Source organism: Taudactylus pleione, unplaced genomic scaffold (assembly GCF_031769625.1).
Source record: "Taudactylus pleione unplaced genomic scaffold, aTauple2 ptg000041l, whole genome shotgun sequence".
NCBI lineage: Eukaryota > Metazoa > Chordata > Amphibia > Anura > Myobatrachidae > Taudactylus > Taudactylus pleione.
The window spans coordinates 18,263,680-18,283,867 of NW_028284443.1; positions in this window are offsets into that span (position 1 = coordinate 18,263,680).

Sequence of the window (20,188 nt, forward strand, 5' to 3'; positions counted from 1 at the left end):
TGACAGAAGAATTATTTCCCTGGTGAAGAAAAACCCCTTCACAACAGTTGACCAAATCAAGAACACTCTCCAGGAGGTAGATGTATATGTGTCAAAGTCAACAATCAAGAGAAGACTTCACAAGAGTGAATATAGAGGGTTCACCACAAGATGTAAACCATTGGTGAGCCACAAAAAACAGGAAGACCAGATTAGAGTTTGCCAAACAAAATCTAAAAAAGCCATTACAGTTCTGGAACAACATCCTGTTGACAGATGAGACAAAGATCAACTTGTACCAGAGTGATGGGAAGAGAAGAGTACGGAGAACAAAAGGAACTGCTCATGATCCAAAACATACCACCACATCGGTGAAGCATTGTGGTGGTAGTGTCATGGCGTGGGCATGTATGACTGCCAATGGAACTGGTTCCCTTGTATTTATTGATGATGTGACTGCTGACAAAAGCAGCAGAATGAATTCTGAAGTGTTTCGGGTAATATTATATGCTCATATTCAGTCAAATGCTTCATAACTCATTGGACGGCGCTTCACAGTGCAGATGGACAATGACAATGACCTAGATGTCCATAAATTAAGTTATGTGTAATAATGTGAAATGACATAGGGAAAAAGTATTGAACACGCTTACTGAAAACTATTTAATACTTCATACGAAAGCTTTGTTGGTAATCACAGCTTCAAGACGCCACCTGTATGGAGAAACTAGTCGCATGCATTGCTCAGGTAAGATTTTGGCCCATTCTTCCACACAAAGAGTCTTCAAATCTTGAAGGTTCTGTGGGTCTCTTCTATGAGCTCTGATCTTTAGTTCTTTCCATAGATTTGCAAATGGATTCAAGTCAGGTGATTGGCTGGGCCATTCTAGCAGCTTTATTTTTTTTCTCGGAAACCAATTGAGAGTGTCCTTGGCTGTGTGTTTGGGATCATTGTCTTGCTGAAATGACCACCCTTGTTTCATCATCCTGGTAGATGGCAGCAGATTTTTTATCAAGAATGTCTCAGTACAGTTTTCCATTCATCCTTCCTTAAATCATATGAAGTATGCCAGTACCGTATGATGAAAACAGACCCACACCATGATGTTCCTACCTCCAAACTTCACTGTTAGTATGGTGTTTTTGGGGTGATGTGCAGTGTAATTTCTCCTCCAAACATGGTGTGGTGTATTATGACATCCAAAGAGTTACATTTTGGTCTCATCTGACCAGACTAAATTCTCCCAGTATTTCACAGGCTTGTCCAAATGTTGTGCAGCAAACTTTAAACGATCTTCAACATTCTCTTTCTTCAGCAATGGAGTCTTGCGTGACGAGCGTGCATACAGGCCATGGCAGTTGAGTGCATTACTTATTGTTTTCTTTGAAACAATTGTACATGCTAATTCCAGGTCTTTCTGAAGCTCTCCACAAGTGGTCCTTGGCTGTTGGACAACTCTTCTGATAATTCTTTTTACTCCTCTGTCAGAAATCTTGCGAGGAGTACCTGGTTGTGGCCGGTTTATGGTGAAATGATGTTCTTTCCACTTCCGGATTATGGCCCCAACAGTGCTCACTGGAACATTCAGAAGTTTAGAAATCCTTCTGTATCCAATGCCATCAGTATGTTTTGCAACAATAAAGTTCTTGAGAGAGCTCTTTGCTTTTATCCATCATGAGATGTTTCTTGTGTGACACCTTGGTAATGAGACACCTTTTTATAGGCCATCAGTTGGGACCAGCTTATATTAATTTGCACAGACAAAGGGGCAGGATTGCTTTCTAATTACTGATAGATTTCAGCTGGTGTCTTGGCTTGCCATGCATTTTTGCACCTCTCTTTCTTCATGTGTTCAATACTTTTTCGCTGCGTAATTTCACATTATCACGTATAACTTAATTTATGAACATCTATGGTTTGATTTCTTTGCATGTATGGATTGCATCAATACTTATTGTTCAATTCAATACTTATTTTACCCACTATATATATCTCATACAAACTTGGCCCTGACTTACTTTGCAAACTGTAAATACAGGGAATGTTAGTTCCAAAATATTGCAATAATTTGTCCAGCTGGCTGGCCACGTCAAGGTCTTCCCATCTGGCCAGTCCCTACACTGACTCTCAAAAATATGAGCTTTGCTCTGACACATTTGGTTCCAGCTAACACACAGATTTTAAATGCAAATTATGCTTCTTCCATAAGTATGGGTCGTGGTTTAAAGAGACAGAACAACACCCAGGCATATTAATTAGAAAATAAAAAACGATATAAATGCGCTAGTCCAATTGGTAATGTTCCAATCTAAAAGTCCGGTTTGCACATAAATGTTTTAATTCAATTTAATTTAATAACAATATACAAGGACACAAAAAAATTCAATATTATTATAGTTAATAAATAAAAAATATAAATAAATATAAACATTAAAATAAAAACAATAAATTACAAGGAATAAATCCTTCTAATAATTAATTATTAGCTTCCATTACACTAATTTAAATTAAACATGTGTAGCATGAATCAATTGGAAACATAAAATTCACTCCAGCTTGTCTGAATGTGACTATTCTGAAAAATAAAGCAACAATTGCAATCGGCACTGGTTCCTCAAAAGCCTTTTTGTTCTCCGTAATATGAGGAATACTGTATATCCAGATTAAATCCACATAGAAAGTGTCCCAATAATCTCCAGACTGAATTATTGGCAGCAATACATGCTCCGTATAAGTTGTCAACAGGCAGTTTACCTCAGTGAGATGCAGTCTTGTATATGAACACTGTGTAATGACACTGCATGGATTTACATCAATAGGGCACGATCCTCGCGGCAATAGCCAAGTGGAAGTAATAAAAAAGCTGTACAAGCTGTAATTGCCTCCATTAAAGTTCTATACTGGTGTCCTAATACGTAGGCTCTGTTGTTGGTGCAGAGAGCCAGCACGCAATTGGAGTGTGGTATAAGGAGAGGACTGAGGGCCTAATTCAGACCCGCTCGTCTCGCACCAAAGGGGGCATGCTGTCGATGGTGAGTGACAGCACGCCCCCTTTGGTGGGTGTGCCAGGGGCGTGGCTGCCCAGACAGAGGCGTTCCCATGGGAACGCCTACCATCTGGGTCCGGCCCCACTGACATGGGAGTGCTTTTGGCTCTGATAGAGCCAAAAGCACTCCTGGGCTTGCGGCAGCGAGACCCTACCGCAGGGTCTCGACGCAAGCCCGATGCCGACCATCTTTTTGGCCGCTCGCATAAGCTGTGGGTGGTCACCCACAGCTATGCGAGCGGCCAGGAGGCCGCTCCATTTTTAGGTAGGAGGGCCCTGATTCAGAGCGAGTGCTCTGGTCAGAGCGTCCGGCTCTGAATCAGGCCCTGAGTTCCGTGTGCAGTTCCTGTGTGTGCTGTGGGCATACACGGCTCTTGTATGTAATCAGCAAAGTAAAGCTCAGATCCAACAGTTCCACTCCATACTCACACTTATTATGTAGACAAAATGATACCAGTCATATGTAGTCACGGAGAGCGGACGTAGCATGCAATCAATCCAAATAGTAGATCCGTATATAGCACAGCAAGCAACAGCTCTAGCAGGAAGGCTTGGAGTGGACAACGATTAGATAAACCCACCCAATATCAATTAATTAGCACCTGGGAATAAACTGACTTTGTTTGTCTTACATTTGAAAAGCAGGGTGCCCTAGCAAGTGGGCCCACAGAAAAATTTACATAAATAACAGGCTTAATCTTCGGCACTCAACCATCTGTGGTGGAGCCCTTGGCATGTGACCACACAATTTACATAAAAAAAAATCATACAAACTCGCCACTCACTTTTCAAACTGTAAATACAGGGAATGTTAGTTCCAAAATATTGCAATAATTTGTCCAGCTGGCCAGCCACGTCAAGGTCTTCACATCTGGCCAGTCCCTACACTGACTCTCAAAAATATGAGCTGTTGGTTACAGGTAGCACACAGATTTTAAATGCAAAATATGCTTCTTCCATAGTTGTGGGTCCTGGCTTAAATAAATTATATATATATATATATATATATATATATATATATATATATTAGGGGTGAGCGGGTTCGGATTTCTGAAATCCGAACCCCCCGAGCCCCCCTGATCCGAGGTCGATCCGAGTCAGGCTCGACTTTTCCCGCCTGACTCAGATCTGAAATCGAGGCAAAACGTCATCATCCCGCCTTCCGGGTCTCGCGGGTTTTGGATCCTATATAAGGTACCCGCGTCGGCGCCATTTTCTCACTCGGCTGTGGACAGTGAAGAGGGAGGGTGGGAGTTAGGGCTGGCTGGGCTGTGTAGTGTAGTGCAGTGTAGTGTTGTGCTGTGCTGCTGTTGTCCATAGGGGCTCTGTCCACTCCTCCAAAGTCCATAGGGGCTGGCTGGACTGTGTTGTGCAGTCAGTTGTCCATAGGGGCTGTGTCCACTCCAAAGTCCTGTGCAGTGTCCCAGTCCTAAAGGGGTGCTGTAGTGTTGTCCAGGGGGTGCTCTGTCCATCAGGGGTGCTCCCCCCAAGTGCAAAAAAATATATATATTTTTTCTGTGTTTGTGAATTGTGTGCACAGTAGCCGCACGTGCATCAACAAAGTAGTGCCAAGCGTGCGCCTGTGTCATAAGTAAAGGGGCGGCTGGCTTGACCGTTAAAGGGTGCTGTAACCCCCAAAGTGCACTCCAAACAAAATAAAAAATATTTTCTGTGTTTGTGAATTGTGTGCACTGTGGCTGCACGTGCATCAACAAAGGAGCACCGCCAAGCGTGCGCCTGTGTCCCATAAGTAAAGGGCCAGCTGGCTTGTCCATTAAAGGGTGCTGTAACTCCCAAAGTACACTCCAAACAAAATAAAAATATATTTTCTGTTTGTGAATTGTGTGCACTGTGGCTGCACGTGCATCAACAAAGGAGCACCGCCAAGCGTGCGCCTGTGTCCCATTAGTAAAGGGCCAGCTGGCTTGTCTGTTAAAGGGTGGTGTAACCCCCAAAGTACACTACAAACAAAATAAAAAAATATTTTCTGTGTTTGTGAATTGTGTGCACTGTGGCTGCACGTGCATCAACAAAGGAGCAGCGCCAAGCGTGCGCCTGTGTCCCATAAGTAAAGAGCCAGCTGGCTCATTTCTTAAAGGGTGGTGTAACCCACAAAGTGCACTAGTCTCCAGCAAAAATAAAAAAATATTTTCTGTTTGTGTGCGAACGTAAATATCAAATCAATATAACATAATTGGAGGACCAAACTTTCTCCGATAAAAATAAAATAGGGAAAGATCAAGAACCACTTCCTCCTAGTGCTGAAGCTGCTGCCACTAGTCTCATGACATAGACGATAACATGCCATCAACGTCGTCTGCCAAGGCCGATGCCCAATGTCTTAGTAGAGGGCACATACAATCCCAAATGACAAAGTTCAGGAAAATGACCTTAAAAAAAACATTTAAATCATCTGAAGAGAAACGTAAACTTGCCAATATGCCATTTATGACACGGAGTGGTAAGGAACGGCTAAGGTCTTTCCCTATGTTCATGACTAATGGTTCAGCTTCACATGACGATGGAAGCCCTCCTCCCACTAAAAAAATCAAACGAGTTAAGCTGGCAAAAGCACAGCGAAGAACTGTGCGTTCTAAGAAGATATCACAAATCCCCAAGGAGAGTCCAAGTGTGGTGGCGGTTGCGATGCCTGACCTTCCCAGCACTGGATGGGAAGAGGTGGCTCTTTCCACCATTTGCATGCCCCATGCAAGTGCTGAAAGGAGCACCCACAGTCCACTTGCTGATATGCAAATTGAAGATGTCACTGTTGAAGTACAACAGGATGAGGATACTGGTGTAGCTGGCGCTGAGGAGGAAGTTGGCAAGGAGGATTCTGATGGTGATGTGGTTTGTTTAAATCAGGCTCCGGGAGAGACAGTTGTTGTCCGTGGGATGAAAAAGCCCATCACGGTCATGCCTGGGCAGAAGACCAAACATTCCACCTCTTTGGTCTGGCAATATTTCTATCCAAATCCGGACAACAACTGTCTTGCCATATGTACCATATGTAAAGGTGAAATAAGTAGGGGTAGGGACGTTAACCACCTAGGAACATCCTCCCTTATACGGCACCTGCAGCGCGTTCATAAAAAGTTACTGTCAAGTTCAAAAACTTTGGCTAAGACCGTAAGCAGTCCAGGGACACCTAAATCCCATTGTCCTGTTGTATCCAAGCACCTGCAAACCACACCATCAACTCCCTCCTCGTCAATTTCCTCCTTAGTCAGGATCGGAAGTAATCCTGCAGGCCATGTCTCTGGCATGACTGACTCTCCTATCCAGGATTCCTCCGGAGGATCCTGCATTGCTACGCCTACTGATGCCGCTGCTGCTGGGAGTCGTTCATCATCCCAGAGAGGAAGTAGGAACACCACTACTTTTACTAAACAATTGACCCTCCAACAGTCCTTAGCGAGGTGGTTGAGGTACGACAGCAGTCATCCTGAAGCAAAACGTATAACTGAGGCCTTGACTGCTATGTTGGTGTTAGACATGCGTCCGGTATCCGCCATTAGTGCAGTGGGATTTAGACAATTTATGGAGGTAGTGTGTCCCCGGTTCCAAATCCCATCTAGATTCCACTTCACTAGGCAGGCGATACCGAGATTGTACAGAAATGTCAGAAAAAGTGTCCTCAGTGTCCTGAAAAATGCGGTTGTACCCAATGTCCACTTAACCACGGACATGTGGACAAGTGGAACAGGGCAGACTAAGGACTATATGACTGTGACAGCCCACTGGGTAGATGTATCACCTTACGCAGCAACAACAGCAGCATCACCAGTAGTAGCATCTCAGAAACGCCAGCTCGTTCCAAGGCAGGCTACGCTGTGTATCACCGGTTTCAGTAAGAGGCACACTGCCGACAACCTCTTAGAGAAACTGAGGGAAATCATTGCCCAATGGCTTACCCCACTTAGACTCTCCTGGGGATTTGTGATATCTGACAACGCCACCAATATTGTGCGGGCATTACATCTGGGCAAATTCCAGCACGTCCCACGTTTTGCTCACACAATAAACTTGGTGGTGCAGAATTTTCTGAAAAGTGACAGGGGCGTGCAGGAGACGCTTTGGGTGGCCCCAAAAATTTCTGCCCACTTTCGCCATTCAGCGACTGCGTGCCGAAGACTAGAGTGCCAGCAAACACTCTTGAACGTGCCCCGCCATCACCTGAAGCAAGAGGATGTGATGCGGTGGAACTCAACCCTCTATATGCTTCAGAGGATGGAGGAGCAGCAAAAGGCCATTCAAGCCTATACATCCACCTATGACATAGGCAAAGGAGGGGGTATGCACCTGACTCAAGCGCAGTGGAGAATGATTTCCGTGTTGTGCAAGGTTCTCCAGCCCTTCGAACTTGCCACACGTGAAGTCAGTTCAGACACTGCCAGCTTGAGTCAGGTCATTCCCCTCATCAGGCTTTTGCAGAAGCAGCTGGAGAAAGTGAAGGAGGAGCTAAGACGGAGTGATTCTGCTCGGCATGTGGGACTTGTGGATGAAGCCCTTCATTCGCTTTGCCAGGATTGCAGGGTGGTCAATCTGTTGAAATCAGACCACTACATTTTGGCCACCGTGCTCGATCCTAGGTTTAAAGCCTATGTGGTGTCTCTCTTTCCGGCTGACACAAGCCTGCAGAGGTGCAAAGACCTGCTGGTGAAAACACTGTCAGCTGAAGCGGAACGTGACACGTCAACAGCTCCTTCTTCATTTTCTCCCGCAACTGGGGCTGCCAGGAAAAAACGTAGGTATCCTAAGCAACCCGCTGGCGGTGATGCAGGGCAGGCAGGACCAAGTTTGGACATCTGGTCCGGACTGAAGGACCTGGCAACAATTTCTGACATGTCTACTGTCACTGCATATGATACTGTCACCATTGACAGAATGGTGGAGGATTACATCGGTGACAGCATCCAAGTAGGCATGTCAGACAGTCCGTACCTGTACTGGCAGGAAAAAGAGGCAATTTGGAGGCCCCTGTACAAACTGGCTCTATTTTACCTGAGTTGCCCCCCCCCTCCAGTGTGTACTCCGAAAGAGTGTTTAGTGCAGCCGGGAACCTTGTCAGCGAAAGGCATAGGAGGTTGCTTCCACAAAATGTGGAGAAGATGATGTTCATAAAAATGAATTACCAACTCTTCCAGGGAGACCAGGCTCCAGAACATACAGAGGGACCTGTGGTGGTGGATTCCAGCGGGGACGAGTTAATAGTCTGTGAGGCTGTACACAACACTGAAGAGGGTGTGGAATTGGTGGATGAGGACGACATCTTGCCTCCGTAGAGCCAGTTTGTGCAGGGACAGATTAATTGCCAGCTTGTTTTGTGGGGGCCCAAACGAACCAATCATTTCAGCCACAGTCGTGTGGCAGACCCTGGCGCTGAAATGATTGGTTTGTTAAAGTGTGGATGTCCTGTTTATACAACATAAGGGTGGGTGGGAGGGCCCAAGGGCAATTCCATCTTGCACCTCTTTTTTCTTTGCATTATGTACTGTTTGGGGCCTAGTTTTTCAAACTGCCATCCTGTCTGCCACTGCAGTGCCACTCCTAGATGGGCCACGTGTTTGTGCCGCCCAGTCGTGTCGCTTAGTATAGCCTTTTGGACATGAAAACACTATTGTGAGGTGTGAGGTGTTCAGAATAGACTGGAAATGAGTGGAAATTAAGGTTATTGAGGTTAATAATAGCATAGGAGCAGAAAAACCAACACATTCTGTGATTTTAGCTGTTTTTATTCTTTTTTAAAAAAAAATACAGATCCAAAACACAAAACCCAGAACCCAAAACACGGCAGGGTGGTTTTGGCAAAACCAATCCAGATCCAAAACACGAAGAAAGATCCAGATCCAAAACCAAAACACGAAAAGTGGCCGGTGCACACCCCTAAAATATATATATATATATATATATATATATATATATATATATATATATATAGTACTGTCCAAAAGTTTTATGCCGGTGTGGAAAAAATGCTGCAAAGTAAGAATGCTTTAGAAATATAGAACAGTTTATTTTTTTCAATTAACTAAATGCAGAGTGAATGAACAGATAATAAATCTAAATCAAATCAATATTATTGTGACCACCCATTACCTTCAAAACAACATCAATTCTTTTATGTTTTTGAAGGAACTCAGCAGGAAGGTTGTTCCAAACATCTTGAAGAACTAACCCGCTTGCTCAAATCAAACTGTCTCTTCATGTATACCCTGCTAGACTGTTTGATGTTAAGATCAGTGCTCTGTGGGGGCCATACAGGACCGTAACTAGGGTAGAGCGACCAGTGCCATGGCACAGGCCACCGCAGAGCTCGCTGATGGGGCTCATGCAATAGGCAGGGATCCACAGAGAATTAAACTGGAGTTAGCAGCAGGCAAGGCAAGAGTTAATTGCAGGCAGACTAGGCAAGGCAAAAGTAACTGAAGGTGCAAACAGGTGCAGATGTGTACTGCAGTCTGCTGCAGAAAACTAGCTTGTAGGTCCGAAGAATTGCAATTAACAGGCACAGGTGGACATGCACAGAAACTGTCTGGATAGTAGCAGGCCAGCTACTCGGGATACAGGTAGGAATTATGTTGAGGCTGCAATGCTGGATATGAACTTGGTTGTGGCAGGCCAGCTACTCAGGATGCAGGTAAGAATAATGTAGGCGCTGCAATGCTGGATATGAACTTGGTTGTGGCAGGCCAGCTACGCAGGATGCAGATAGGAATAATGTAGAAGCTGCAATGCTGGATATGAACTTGGTTGTTGCAGGCCAGCTACTCAGGATGCAGTTAGGAATAATGTAGAACCTGCAATGCTGGATATAAACTTGATTGTGGCAGCTCAGCTACTCAGGATGCAGGTGGGTGTATGTAACAGAACCAGTACCTTAAATGGTTGAATTGGATGCAGGTTGAAGTCTGTAGCAGAACCAGTACTTTAAATGGTTGAACTGGCAGAATGAATCCATGGGTATACACTGGGACTAGATACAAACCAAAGGTAAATTGGAGGGTCTTGGCTAGGCACAGACACAAAGCTGGGATGGACACGGGAACAGAGCAGAATCCAGCAGGACACAGGAGTAGGACTGGCAGGGGCAGGACACTGAGGACTGAGGGCATGATTCAGACCCGCTCACGAGCGCTAGGTGCTCGCAAGCGGGTCAATGGTGGCCCAGTGCGCATGATGGAGCCGGCTCCGTCGTGCACATGCATGAGACCCGGATAGCGACGGGCAAACCGTCGCTCCGGGTCTCGTACCAAAGGGGGTGTGCTGTCGATGTTGAGTGACAGCACGCCCCCTTTGGTGGGCGGGCCGGGGGAGTGGCTGCCCAAATGGAGGCGTTTCCCATGTGAACACCTCGAGTGATGTCTGTGGGAGAGATTTTGGCTCTGTGAGAGCTTAAATCTCTATGGGGCTTGCGGCAACGAGACCCTACCACAAGTGTCTCATCGCAAGCCTGATGGTCGTGATGGTCTTGACCATTGCGACCATCTTCCTGGCCGCTCTCTATAGCTGTGGGTGGTCACCCACAGCTATGCGAACGGCCAGGAGGCCGCTCTAAAAACCAAGAAGGCCGGCCCTGATTCAGAGCGAGCGCTCTGTCAGAACGTCCGGCTCTGAATCAGGGCCTGAGTCTGGAGCAAGGGTATACAATGGCAGGATACTGGACATAGGAAAAAAGGACTCCTTGTTCTTCTTTATGCTGAAGATAGTTCTTAATAATGCTTACAATTGTAAAGCGCAATGGAATATGCTGCGCTATATAAGAAACTGTTAATAAATAAATAACATTGGCTGTATGTTTGGGGACGTTGTCCTGCTGCAGATTAAATTTGGAGCCAATCAGACACCTCCCTGATGGTATTGTGTGATGGATAAGTACCTGCCTGTATTTCCCAGCATTGAGGACACCATGAATCCTTGCCAAATCCCCAACTCCATTTGCTGAAATGCAGCCTCAAACTTGCAAGGAACCTCCATCATGTTCCAGTGTTGCCTGCAGACAGTTATTATTGTACTGCTATCCAGCCCTTTGGTAAACAAATTGCCTTCTGTTACAGCCAAATATTGAAAATTTTGACTAATCAGTCCAGAGCACCTGCTGCCACTTTTCTGCCCCCCAGTTCCTATGTTGTCGTGCATAGTTGAGTCGCTTGGCCTTGTTTCCACGTGGAAGGTATGGCTTTTTGGCCGCAATTCTTCCATGAAGACAACTTCTGGCCAGACTTCTCTGAACAGTAGATGGGTGTACCTGGGTCCCACTGGTTTCTGCCAGTTCTGAGCTGATGGCACTGCTGGACATCTTCCGATTTCAAAGAGAAGTAAGCAAGATGTGTCTTTCATCTGATGCACAAAGTTTCCTTGGCTGACTATGGTCCTCAACGTTGCCTGTTTCTATGTGCTTCTTTAAAAGAACTTGAACAACACATCTTGAAACCTACAGTAAGTCTGCTTTGAAATCTTTGCTGGGAGAGTCCTTGCTGATGCAGTATAACTACCTGATGTCTTGTTGCTGTGCTCAGTCTTGCCATGGTGTATGACCTGTGACATGATACGGTCTTCCACAACCTCACCTTTGTAGCAGAGTTTGGCTGTTTCTCACCCAGTTCTAAGCCTCCTACACAGCTGTTTCTGTTAATGACTGTGTTTCAACCTACATATAAAAGTGATCATTATCACCTGTTTGGTATGATTAGCTAATCATACACCTGACCATACATATCTTTTTAATATTGGGTTGGCTACCCTTTTGTAGCTGCTTTTGGTGGTGTACAGACATATCTCTACCTCCCAGCACCTAGTTTAATACTGTGTTATACACCGGATCATGAGCCTGATTCAGGGCCGGATTAAGGATTGTGGGGGCCCCTGGGGCACCTAAGTTGTGGGGGCCCCATCAATAATATTACCATGGCCTCATGCATCGATTACTATGCCCCTTACCTTGTCTCTGGTCTCTCCACTTACCGGCAAGGTTGCAGCATACTTCATGTCCGTAACACTGCTGGGAACCAACTGCAGGCAGCATAGCAGACATGATCTAGTACACTGCCAGGGACAAATGCAGGATTTTGAGTGGGGTGTGAAAGAGAGAAGGAGGGAGGGAAAGATGAAGTAGGAGACAGAAAGATAGAGAGTATGGGGAAAAGGGAGAGAGAGGGAGGTAGTGAGATATAGGCCCCCATTTATTAATGATTGCAATGCGATCTGGGCATGACATTACCGCCCACGATCGCATTGCAATTTGCAGTCATAGCGCCCGGATGTATTACACGGCACATGGAAGGACACTGGTTCAAAAGGAGCCTATCCCTGAGATGTGCCCGGAGAGCTACAGGGGCTGCTGCACATGTGCATTCATGCTGACTGCACACGTACAGCCGCCATTGCCGGTGAGGGTTCCGGAGGAACCCTCCACAAGCTAATTATGCATAGCGTAGCTCATAGGCAGGGGCCAATAAAGTGGCTGCCTGCGGGAATGGAGGGACCACCTGCTGTGATCCCGCCTTAATACATCCGGGGGAAACTTAATATTTGTGGTTAACCCCCGAAAACTGTTTTCAGGGATTAAACCTCAAATTTATAACGATAAATGGGCCCTATGCAGAGGAAGGGAGGACAGCAAAATAGAGGGAGAGAGAAAACAAGAGGGAGGGGGAGAGAGAGAGGGAACAGAGAAAGGGAGATAGAAGTCATGAAGGAGAGAGAAAGACAGATGGGGGATTTGAGGCAGGGGGAGAAATGACAGGAGGAAAGAGAGAAAGAGAAAGGGAGGGAGAGAGGATGGGAAGGAAGAGAGAAAGGGAGAGTGAGAGACAGAGGGAGGGAGAAAGAGAGGGAGGGGATAGGAGGAGAGAGAGAAGGAGGAAGGGACAGAGGAGAGGACACACACACACTTACCTGTTTCAGACTTGCAGCATCATGCAGGCTTCTGATGGGAGCGGGCAACTCACTGCATTAGGCTACGCCCCCTTTCCATACACCCGCGAATCACGGCAATATGTCAGTGAGGGGGTGGAGCTTCCATCATCAGCCAGCAGCCACAGACCAGTCCATCAGTGACTGTGCTCATGTGCTGCCTGCAGCCCTGCAATGTCACAGTCACTGCTGCTGTTTGCTGCTGGGAGCTGGCAAGAGTATGTATGCTACAATGTGGCTAATGTGTGGGGGCCCCTGGACGACCGCCCCATGTGCCCTGCCTATAATCCGGCCCTGGTCTGATTCATTACGGATTGCTATTGCGATCACAGCTGTGATTATGCATGCAGTTCTGCAGCGAAAATATGCTAGTGTTTGCAACTGCTCAGCCAGCATAGAGACGCCCCACTACCGCTTTCTCACAGCCGTAAGTACTGCATATACATCAGTATCATCGGCCCATCACGCAGAATTACAGCAGGTCTGACTTGTCTCAGAAATTGCAAATCTCGTTGCACGCAGTGAGTACTCAAGCTACGAATGCCATCGCAGTGGCTAATTTGTGCACGCCCAGGTTATGGCGTCCAAACGCTCCCCCGTCACCACCCCCAAATGCTGATGTCCCGTCACTCACTCTGCAATGGGTTTTTATCTGCGTACGTGATCGCAGTACGATCACAATGCTGACCTGTGCATGTGCACTGCGGTGCATATGCATGTGCAGTATCCACCATCGGCCGATCTGCGTACGCTGTTGCAATTTGCGATCCGTGATGAATAAGGCCCTATAATCCTACAAAATCCCTGACTGTGCAAGTGTACCTAGAAGAACTGATGCTGTTTTGAAGGCAAAGGGTGGTTACACCAAATATTGATTTAATTTAGATTTATCTTCTGTTCATTCACATAATTGATAAAAATAAACTATTAACAATTCTATTTTTGAAAGCATTCTGACTATGCTGCATTTTTTACACACCTGCCTAAAATGTCTGCGCCATATTGTGTGTGTATATACTGTATATATATATATATATATATACATATACACACAGGTGCATAAATATTGGGACATTGACAGAATTTTAATATTTTGGCCTCTATTCACCACCACAATGGCTTTGAAATTAAACAAACAAGATGTGCTTTAACTGCAGACTTTCAGATTTAATTTGAGTGTAATTACATCCAAATCAGGTGAACGGTGTAGGAATTACAACGGTTTCTATATGTGCCTCCCACTTTTTAAGGGGCCAAAAGTAATGGGACAAACTAAACAATCCTAAATCGAACTTTCACTTTTTAATACTTTGTTGCAAAGCCTTTGCAGGCAATTACAGCCTGAAGTCTGGAACGCATAGACATCACCAGACGCTGGGTTTCATCCCTGGTGATGCTCTGCCAGGACTCTATTGCCAAATGTCTTCAGTTCCTGCTTGTTCTTGGGGCATTTTCCCTTCAGTTTTGTCTTCATCAAGTGAAATGCATGCTCAATCGGATTCAGGTCAGGGGATTGACTTGGCCATTGCATAACATTCCACTTTTTAGCCTTAAAAAACTCTTTGGTTGCTTTTGCAGTATGCTTCAGGTCATTGTCCATCTGCACTGTGAAGCGCCGTCCAATGAGTTCTGAAGCGCATTTGACTGAATATGAGCATATAATATTGCCCGAAACACTTCAGAATTCATTCTGTTGCTTTTGTCAGCAGTCACATCATCAATAAATACAAGGGAACCAGTTCCATTGGCAGCCATACATGCCCACGCCATATTCACTCTTGTGAAGTCTTCTCTTGATTGTTGACTTTGACACATATACACCTGCCTCCTGGAGAGTGTTCTTGATTTGGCCAACTGTTGTGAAGGGGTTTTTCTTCACCAGGGAAATAATTCTTCTGTCATCCACCACAGTTGTTTTCCGTGGTCTTCCGGGTCTTTTGGTGTTGCTGAGCTCTACGGTACGTACTTTCTTTTTAAGAATGTTCCAAACAGTTGATTTGGCCACACCTTATGTTTTTGCTATCTCTCTGATGGGTTTGTTTTGATTTTTCAGCCTAATGATGGCTTGCTTCACTGATAGTGACAGCTCTTTGGATCTCATATTGAGAGTCGACAGCAACTGATTACAAATGCAAATGTCACACCTAGAATCAACTCCCAGACCTTTTACCTGCTTAATTGATAATGAAATAACGAGGGAATAGCCCACACCTTTCCATGTAATAGCTTTTGAGTTGATAGTCCCATTACTTTTGGCCCCTTAAGAAGTGGGAGGCACATATAGAAACCATTGTAATTCCAACACCGTTCACCTGATTTGGATGTAATTACCCTCAAATTAAATCTGAAAGTCTGCAGTTAAAGCACATCTTGTTTGTTTCATTTCAAAGCCATTGTAGTGAATAGAGGCCAAAATATGAAAATTCTGTCAATGTCCCAATATTTATGCACCTGACTGTGTATATATATATATATATATACAATGTATATGAAATAACCAAGTGTGTGTGTGTGTGTCTGCCTGTTTGTCCTTTATGCACGGTCAGAGTTTTAGCTGTGGACACAGTGTCAAGGATCAAGCAGATTGCCAATTATCGTAATCTGCTCATGCGCTTGACTCATACTGCACATGTGCAGGACGAGTCTGCGATCCCACATGTAGTCTGTCAGCAGACTGATTGACATGTCTGCTGCCGTTTCTGGGTGAGGAACATACTTTCCTACTTTTTTTCCAGAAGCAGGTGGGCGCCAATGGGGGGCGGGACCTGACGTTTCGTGTAATTAAGCCCTGTTTACTGGGGGTGCGGGGGGCTACCGTAAAAATCGGGAGCCTCCAGCAACTTCCGGGAGAGTAGGCATGTATGGTGGGGAGGGGGTGGCAACAGCCTCCATTTCCTAAAACAGGTGCATGTTGCCGCCGTTGGGGGGGGAGTGGAGAGGTCAGGATCTCTGTCGGCTGACGGAGATTTCCTGGCTTCATTTACCCATTTGCAGCTGCTTGCTTGCGCGACCCCATGGTCACTCAGCCGGCTGAAGGGATTGCAGATTATCCGATGCTACATCCTAGGATGCCGCTCGGATCAGTAATGCATGGAGGAGGCGTGAAGCCTATTACTGCATTACCATATTACAGCTATCGCAGCTGCTACCTGTTAGTCTTCTCCTGATATACCCCATTCCATACGGTATGAGAATACGCCTGTCTATACTGTCAATTTACTCCTACTTTGTATAGTTATCCAGGTTATAGGCAAGGACATGTTAAAAAAATTAAAGCGGCAGGTGTACTTCAGAGTCCAGTCTTCACCTCGGGCAATGCTGGTTATCCCAGCTAAAATATATATATATATATAACCACAAAACCACGATAGGCCTGGCACTCCCAATAACACACTTAGAATAACTGCTGCCGGTGCCCTCACAAAGGTAAGGAATAAAAAATTCAAAGGTGCGGCACTCCAGGCATTATTGTAATGAGGGGACAACTAATGGCATGTTAGGTGAACGTTTCAGTTCCTTGCATCTTGATAAAACACGTTTCATCCCGTCAATCACCGGGACTTTCTCAAGACTCGGTGACAGACGGGACGAAACACGTTGATGTCATCCAGGTAGACAAGGTCCCCTTATACTATTCCTGACTGTGCACTCCGCTGCAACCGTCCGGCAATCTTCCGGCGAGTCTCTGGATTATCTGACCACTCACTTTGCTCACGGCAACCTGTAATTCTTCTGGCAGCAGCTCTACATAGCCAGGCACAAGCAGAGCAAGGACGGATAAATAGCGTGGACACGCTATATCGGGTGCATTCAATCTATTGTCTACAAGCATTTATTATTGCGGTTATAACTCTCACACTGGGATGCCAATGGTGAAGATTTGTTCTCCGCAGAGTCTTTCTGCCAACAAACACCTGCGTTTAAATTATCAGTGGAAGTGTTGCTGAAATGCTACATTAGAAAGATTGTATCTTGGGACTCTCGTTCATTATAGTATTAGTATCTTAAACATCTCAAGCTTTTTCACTGAGAAATGATTTCACTGCCATTTATCTATCTATGATTGCAATCCAAATTCTATATCTTTTTTTTATATTTTTGTATTCATATCTTGATTCTCTATTGTTTTATTTCATTTGTATATGTTAAATGTTGATATATTTGCTATATATGTATTAAATTGCACAATCTATTATAAGCCTCCTGTTTATTAACAGATAGCAAACCTTCTATATATTTTATATCCACGTATTGTATATTTATAGTGCTAAGCGCAGTATACTTTGTTTTTTCTAATTCCATTTTCAGCAGAGACTGTGGTCTCTAGGGTTCTAACTAAACCCGTTTGACTTGCAGTAAACACTTATTTTAATTGAATTACAACTAAATACAAACAAGCGCCAGGTTCCTACAGTGACTACACTGCAGGTTTAATATATATATATATATATATATATATAAAAATCATACAAACTCAGCACCCACCGTTATATTCCAAACTGTACTTCTGATTCCAGGGAATGTTAGTTCCAAAGTATTGCAATAGTTTGTCAAGCTGACCAACCACATCACGGTCTTGCCATTCTGGTCAGTCCCTACGCTAACTTTCAAAAATATGAGCATTTGGCTCTAGGTATCACATAGATTTAAATACACATTATGCTTTTCCAATAGGTCTAGGTGCTGGCTCACTGGCTTAAAGAGACAGAACCACACCCAAGCATACTAACTAATCACACCTGTGGTATATGCTGACAAAATTTGACTTACATATAAGAACATGGTGTGCAAGAGCACACACAGGTTCAGTCTCCCATATCCAAATATTCTGAAATACAGAATATCCCGAAATATGGAATTTTTTGAGTGGGACTGAGATAGTAACACCTTTGCTTTCAGATGGTTCAATGTACATAAGCTTTGTTTAATGCACATAATTCTAAAAAATATTGTATAAAATTACCTTCAGGCTGTGTTGTGTATAAGGTGTATAGAAAACATAAATGCATTCTGTGCTTAGACTTGGGTCCCATTCTCAACATATCTCATTGTGGTATGCAAATATTCCAAAATACGGAAAAATCTGATATCCAAAATACTTCTGGTCCCAAGAAATGTGTGACCAACACTCAGGGCTTTATTCAGAGGCGGCCATACGGTTTACAACCGCACGGCCGCCTCAATGTTTCTAGTGCGCTTGTGCACGAGGGAGCTGGCTCCTTCGTGCGCATGCGTGAGACCCGCTACGACCGACAGCGCCGGTCGTAGCGGGTCTCTTTCCAAAGGGGGCGAGCTGTCGATGTTGATTGACAGCTCGCCCCGTTTGGAAAATCGGGCTGTGGGGGTGGCACCCCAAACTGAGGCGTTCCCATGGGAATGCCTGCCATTTGGGGGAGGCCCCACTGATATCACTAGAGATGTCAGTGGGGAGCTTCCGGCTCTGACAGAGCCAGAAGCTCTCCGAGGCTTACGACAAGTGAAACCCTACCCTAGGGTCTCGTCGTAAGCCCCGATGGTCGCGATGGTCTCTGACCGACCTAACGACCGAAACAGAGGCGGGCGGTCAGGATGCTAGCGGCCGCCCAGTTTCTGAGCGACCGCTTGCATCCTCCGACCGCCTCTGAATGAGGCCCTCAATGGTGAAGAAAAGTAGAGCTATAATCCAACATGGATACAGGTAATGTGTGCCTGTAGGTGGTCATTTCAGCCATGCAATTATTTCGGAATATTTGGATATGGGAGACTCAACCTGTATATATATATTTTTTTTCTTAAGCTTCTTTCTTTTCTTTTACATTTAAGGTGTACTAGATTGCCAGCAAAGTTAGATTCAGTGTTCAGCTGACGTGTTAGCCAGTGTTCCCTGAGCTTCACAATAGTTAGACCGTATAATATAGACACATACAATACATGCACTATGAAGGAGTGCACATGAAGACACAGTATAGGACAGTGGTTCCCAAACTTTTTGGAATCACGGCGCCTTAGAGTATCAGCATTGTTTTCATGACACCCCTAAGCCAAAATTTGTTATTGAAAAATTCAGAAAAAAATGTAGTGAAATAGTACAGTGAAGTAAATTGTGCTCACCTGTCATCCTTAGGCACAGCTATGTGGTGGTGGTGGACAAGTTTGTGCTTCTGTTTGTGCACATATTTACATTACATTGGCCATAAATAATTTGATTTTGGGCTGGACTACCAACATGAGGCACCCGTGCAAGTGTCCTGAGGCACCTCAGGGTGCCGCGGCACATAGTTTGGGAACCACTGGTATAGGAAATGATTCCCACTTACCCTAAATTGAGTTATCTAGTAGTTTAAATTAAAGAAAAGGATTATGATTTAAACTCTCAATGCTGTGAAAAATAATTGGGCACTTGTATATCTGTCCTGATGTAGATGTACTGGTGTAACACCATAGTAGCAGGGGTTCAGCTGCCACCTGGCCCACTTCCAAAGTCAAAGTCCCATGTATATGTGTATTTTTAACTCTTGGGCAGTACATGGGGCTTACAAATATATATGTCTCTGCACTAAAACATCATTTTATAAATATGTTCTGCTTTCTGGATTTAAGTATGATGCATTTTAATGTATTCCTTAGAACTCATTACTGCCATCTGGTGTACATTGTCATCTACAGTACTGTATTCTTCTACATATTCCCTTATCTTTTACATTGTTTCTATGTTGAAACTTTCACAAAATATTTTATACCAGCTGTGCCAACAGAAATTATTTTACAAACAAAATGTTTTTCAGATAACCTTTTTCTTCACTAACTTGCATTCCAATATGCGTGTAACAAAAATAATACAGTGTAATGTTGTAAATAAAAAAGATGTAATTGATGTTTAATGAACTAAAATTAAATACATTTTGGAGTTTGATCTTTGAAGTAGAATTGATGCAAGCTTTCATGATACGAGTGAATAAAAACAAAGTAAAATAATTGTCATTTAATTGAGATCATGATACAGAGAATAGATTATAGTGGTGCAGACTATAGGTCTGATGTAATCTTGGATGCAATTTACTGTACATCTAAAACACAGATGTAAACTACATTCCAAAAAAAGATCCATTTTGCGCAAGATTGAGAGGTGTAGGTATAATTAAATCCCTGTGACAGTACATTGTAAATAAAATCTATAGCTGGAAGAGGAGATCCCCCAGCAGATCCCAGGAAATAGGTGTGCAGTAAATGAGCATTGTGTGGGGTTGGTATTTATATTTTAAATACAA